At 40.0% G+C, this 6,193-nt stretch overlaps 1 non-coding gene across 1 annotated transcript; it reads left to right on the top strand.

The window, feature by feature from the left end:
* The first annotated feature begins 1,680 nt into the window (after window positions 1-1,680).
* Window positions 1,681-1,787, top strand: LOC118010541. Its single transcript, XR_004679225.1, has one exon. It is a non-coding gene; the product is annotated as a U6 spliceosomal RNA (small nuclear RNA).
* Window positions 1,788-6,193: the final 4,406 nt, after the last annotated feature.

The raw sequence follows: 6,193 nt of genomic DNA on the forward strand, positions 1-6,193 counted from the left end.
ATTTTATTTCCATAGGTCTGTCATGTTCTGCGAAATATTGGTTCAAGTTACCTTGGAAGATTAAAAATCTGATAAAGGAAATTCTAAGTTAAAAAATGACCCATACAGACCAAGCGATGCTGGCTTGTGAAGAAAAATCTTGCATATCTTCCTTCGTCCCCTTTTGGATGGGTATAGCTGCCCTTTTCTCTCTAATTTGGACATTCTGGACATCTCTAATAAGTACCTTCTCTTATGAAAATCTATTGAGATGTTTCTGGGTTCTCCACTTTGACATCCAAGTGGCTAATCTCTGCTGCAGAAAGTGGTGCAAGCTTGAGGACAATGTCACACGTGATGATGACCTCTAACTTCACCTGGCCTACACTGTCCATGTCAGTCTGCTTACTCCAGCTCCTCTGCTCTATTTTCAAGAGATGGAATGAACCTACAACTCCACAGAGATAATGGATACAAGCTAGGGATGGAGTCCCTCAGTATTATACCCCATCTCTGTAAATTTAGGGCTTTCCAGTTCTTTTTTTTTTTTTTTAAGGATTTTATCCATTTGAGAGATGGGGAGAGAGAGATAGAGAAGGAGAGAGAGAGAACGAGCGGGAGAGAGGGGCAGAGGGAGAGGGACAAGCAGACTCCCCGCTGAGCAGGGAGCCCGATGCAGGGCTCAATCCCAGGACCCTGAGATCATGACCTGAGCCGAAGGCAGATGCTTAACTGACTGAGCCCCGGGCTTTCCAGTTCTTATCTTACATTAGCTCTCTGTAGCATTTAACACTACTGACCATGCTGGACAGGAAACTTAGATAAGTTCAGTGAGCAAGTGTATGATTATAGGGTGGGGACTGGGTGAACCCAAGAGCTGATTTTTGCTGTGTGAGAACGTGAACTGAGATCTTCCTGGCTTTCAAAAGATACTGGAGCTATGGATGTTAACTAGCTACAGAAGCCCAGAAAACATCTATCCCTTGTGACTTCCTGTATGATGGAAACTTTGCCTCTTTCTTCCATAATGAATTCTGGTATCTTAAGGAATCTGTTGTGGCTTCAGCCACAACTGGACTACAGTATCTTCCCTTCTTCACCTGCTTCTGCTGGAATCGTGGGAGCAGTTTTCTGAGTTGGAGACCAGATGCCTCTTCTTGTAGAAATGACGATGGGCTGAGTTACAGTTGGACTAGAACTCTTAATGCAGTGCAATCCTTCGGATACAATATGGGTTAAAGAGGCACGCAGCTCTGCTTTTGCCCGGGAATCTAAACAACATTTCATGACATTGCTTCTAAGGGAAAATGCAGTGTGAGTTCCAAATAAGTGACTTATAAACAAACACATCTAGTGCCTGTGTTGGGGACTGCCTGTTCTGCGAGCTAAGAATTTTGTTGTTTTTAAAAAGTGGCTTTCCCCTTGTTTCTTTAGGTCAGTCTTACTTTTCAAAATCATATGTCATGTGTTTTACATCAATTAAAATAATTTTCTCTGATATTATACTAGAACATCTGTTCATTCATCCATCAATATGCCCTCTACTTCTTTGAATGGTATGCTCATTTTTGAGGTGCTATTGAAACAGCATTTATTAAAGCATTTCTACTTTTGAACTTTTCTTCTCCTACCTGCTAAGGACTTTTCATCTGCATTGATTGTACATTGTTTTAATGAATGAAAGCAAAATGGAAAGTTCCAGTGCTTGCTTTGGCAGCACATATACTAAAATTGGAATGATACAGAGAAGATTAGCATGGCCCTTGCCCAAGGATAGCACGTGAATTTGTGAAGCGTTCCATATTTTTCAGATGTGTAAATAGAACTTTTGTAAGTCAAAAAAAAAAAAAAAGGAAAGAAAAGAAGTTTCATTGGTCTATAAACTTCTCTACTAGATGGTAAGGTCTTCCAGGGCAGGACTAAGTCTAGTCATCTTTGTACCCCCTTTGCTGAAGAAATCTTTCTCACACTGAACTGAAACACTGTAGTTCTGACCCATTTGGAAATACGTTAGCATGGCACTTGACAATGAAGAACTTACCTGATTGTAGTTGTCTTTCTTGGCCACTGAGATTAATCAAGTTCAAATCTAGATTATGTGATTATTGTTTTCAGGAATAAAGAAATTATTTTAGATCTTGTGGTAGACACTGGCTGGCTCATCACACCCACTTCCTCTTCTAGATGTGAGTGCATTTCCCAAGATCCTTTGTAGTGAGAGGTGGTCCAAGTTCTAGGCAATGAAAGGTGAAAGAAAGTGAGTGCACCACTGCCAGGGCTTGGCTCACAGATACTTCTCATGGATGACTTCCCGTGCTCTTTTTTCTATTTATTGGGTGAGTGTGGAGGACTCTGAGGCCTAGGAGGAATATAGAGTACCTAAGATGGAAGTAGCCTGAGTCCTTGAGTGACCATGTGGAAACCCACTCAGGAACACACATTTTGGACTTCCTATGAATAAGAAATAAATTTCTACTGTATTCAATCACTGAGATTATGGGGTTTCTCTCTTTTAGCAGCTAACACCACCCTAATACAATTTTCCTTAAACATATTTGAGAACTGTTTTGTCCTTTGTATATGTAGATGATGACTATATTCTGACAACAGTTCTCTGACACCACTGGGTGTTCTTCAATTCAATTCAATTCAATTCAATTCAATTCAATTCAATTCAATTCAAATTCTGACACTAAGTAGAGTTAGCCCAGATCCTACAGGTTAAGGGGCTCAGTCCTATAAGGCTTCTCCCACTTCAGATGCCAACCACAAGTCCTGGATGTTCCCAAGCCACCTGCACTTCTGCCTGGCCTGCTACAAATCTGGGAGTTCCCATGACCACCCCTCCCTTCAGGTTCAATAATTCACTAGAATGACTCACAGAACTCATGGAAAGTGCTACACTTGTGATTACAGTTTTATTGTAGAGGATACAACTCAGGAACAGCCAAACGAAAGGAGATGAATTGGACAAGTCTGGGGGGCCGGTGGCGTAGAGCTTCTATACGCTTTCCTTGTGGAATCAGGGCACACTACCTTCCAGGAGCATCCATGTGTTCACCATTTAATTATGTAACATGATGGATTAAATTGTTGGTCACATGACTGAACCCAATCTCCAGCTTCCCTCCCCTCCTTAGAGGTGGGGTGGGGGTGGGGCTGAAAGTTCCAATCCTCTAATCATATGCTTGGTCTTTCTGGTCACCAATCCCATCCTGAAGTTATCTAGAGACCCACCGTGAGTCACTTCATTAACATGAACTCAGGTATGAATGAGAGAGGCACGTTAGGTATAGCAAAAGACACTCTTATCAGGAAATTCTAAGGATTTTTGAACCTCTAGGTCGGGAATGGGGGACAAAGACTAGATATACTCTTTATTATACCACAGTGGTAAATGACAAAGGTCAAAAAATTTATTGTTGGAACTTATTGACAAAAGAAAGCCTCTGGATTGGAGCTCGCGCACTAGACCATTCCTCTTTTTTTTTTTTTAATTTTTTTTATTCATGTGACAGAGAGAGAGAGATAGAGAGAGAGGGAATATGAGCAGGGGAGAGAGGCAGAGGGAGAGGGAGAAGCAAACTCCCTGCTGAGCCAGGAGCCCGATATGGGGCTCGATCCCAGGACCTTGAGATCATGCCCTGAGCTGAAGGCAGACGCCCAACCATCTGAGCCACCCAGGTGCCCCTAGACCATTCCTCTTCAAGCTCTAAAATGTTCTCCTGTGTCCTGGATCTTCTTAGTTCCTCACTCTTATTACAGCCCTAACACGCACATGCTTTACAGTTAAGTTAGAAGGAAAGTTCACACTCATATTTGACTGACCAATAGCCTGTTCAACTTCACTATTGCTTTGTATCACTTTATGCCTAGAATTCTGCTATTAACATTATTGTATATTTGTTTGCAGTCTTTTTGTATGCATATATTTGCAGATAATTTTTTTCTCTTTATACAATTAGAATTATAATGGTTATTGTTTGGTAATGCATTTCTCCCCTGCCTTTATATCATAAGCATTTCTTATGTCATTCAATATTCCTTGAAAACATCACTTTTATGGCAATAAAAAATCCACCTATGTACTCTATCTATAGACATATCATAATTTACTTGGACATTCCCAGGTGGTCTGAATATTTTGGTTTTTGTGTTTTCAGTGTTATAAATAGTAGTATGATGACTATCTTGTTTCATAAACCATTTTGTGTATCTTTGATCATTTCTTTAGGATAGGTTTATAAATATCTCCATTCCTTTTAAATGCAAAATTTAATATATTTTCGGTTATTTACATTTTCAACAAGATGTGTATCTATATGAAGAGCAATTTGGCACCAAATCATAAGAATGAAAATACTGTTTGTATCTTTTAACCTGGTTATCCCCCATTGGGAAGAAATCCCAGTGAGATTAAAAAAAAGAAATTTGTCCAAAGATGTACATAGCACTGTTTATTCATAATGAGTCATAGAAAATTACCCAAATAATTTCAAACTAGACATACATGAGCATGATACATAGATGGAAAAAAATGATGTGAGCATATTGCTACTTGGAAATATGTATACAAGACAACGTTAAACAAAAAAGGACAAAGAATAGAATGCTTATACTGGTTATAACTAAGTAAAAAATATATATATATATATCCTGTATATTGATAAAAATTGGGAGGGAATTTAGAGCAACATCAGTATTGGTGATTTAAGTATGGCAGTCTTTTCCGTAAGCTTGTTTAAATGTTGTGCTGGTTTGACTTTTAAACTCCCTCCCTCAAGTTACCCTAAGAAAAGGGGAATTTATTGTTTGGATATCCTAGCACTAGAAATGAAGAGAGGAAACACATCAGGATTGGTGGGGTTCTAGGAGCAAATCTCTCTTTGTCTTGCAATTCTTTCCTTTCTGTGCATCATCTTTGATTCACACAAGGATCTACCTTGACTCGGCTCTTACCTGCTCTTGCCCTCCTTTTGATTGACTTTTGATTCCCATGATACTGTCAGGCACTCAGGGCTCTCCAAGAGCCTTTATGGAGTGAGGCACTTTGATTTTCTTAGGAAATTTTGGCTTGAAGGCTGGAGGTCTTGAGGGTACTGACCAGTCTTGGGCCCTCTGCCTGGTCCTGCCCAACTCACTTACACCGATAAGTGATATTGTACATGGCCATTTTGGTTCAGCTCTTCTGCTGCAGGCCATGAGATTTTCCCAGAAATTAGGGCAAACCCACTGAAATTTAGCCTAGGAAAGTGTTTGAGTGTGTGTGTATTTGTGTTTTAAGTAAATGAATCTCTAGGTGCTTGAAGTTCAGATAATATAGGGTATTTAGGGTGAGATCTCCTCATGGGCCATTGAATTGTTCAATTGACTCCTTATTCTGCCATAAATGAGTAAAAAAAAAAAAATCAATTCTTCTCTAAATTCTACAAGGGTTTAAATAACTGAGGCACACGACCTCATCAGGTCCTCCTTGGGACAAGATGTTAGGGTGAGAGATAATAAGAAAGACCTGGGACAGAGAAAGATAGGCATGTCAAGAAGGTAGCTTTCAGTGTTTCTCTGTGCAAACAAATTAGCTTCCCTATGAGTGAAGTCTATGATTTACGGCTTGTGAGCTTCATGCTGTCACTAAACTAAGTGGTCCCAAACAAGTTCCCACACATTTAAAAATTCTCCAGAATCTGGAAAAGGTCTGTGCTTCCATCTTACAGTTTTACTGCCTTGTGGCTTCAAAGGGGCTGGCAGAGGGGAAAAAGAAAGCATGGAGGATCATGCACACTTCCCCACCTTGATCTGGAAGTGATGATCATCAGCTCGGCTTACATGCCATTGGCGAGAATTAATCACATGATTCCCTCTCAAACGCAGCATGCAGGGGTACTAGTTAATGTAGTCCAGTTGGGTAGCCACTCTCAAGCACCCATTCTACACCATAAAAGTATGGATAGATTTTTATTGGTCAGCTAGCTGTCTCTAATTATATTCTCCTAATTTGTTTTCTGGGTCTCCTCTATCTCCTTAATTAAATCTAGCCCATGCATTGATAATTAATTAAGCAGCTCTAATCACATTAGTTAATTGCTCAAAAACAAAACAAAACAAAAACCCATCCCGTCATCTATGGCTCCCCATTGTCTGTCAAATTAAGTACTGGCTCCTGGCCTTGGTACTCAAGTCCCCAAAGAGCAGAATCCCATCCTACTTTTTTTGA

The sequence above is a fragment of the Mirounga leonina genome, unplaced genomic scaffold, assembly GCF_011800145.1.
Source record: "Mirounga leonina isolate KUSES-001 unplaced genomic scaffold, KU_Mleo_1.0 Mir_101609, whole genome shotgun sequence".
Taxonomy (NCBI): domain Eukaryota; kingdom Metazoa; phylum Chordata; class Mammalia; order Carnivora; family Phocidae; genus Mirounga; species Mirounga leonina.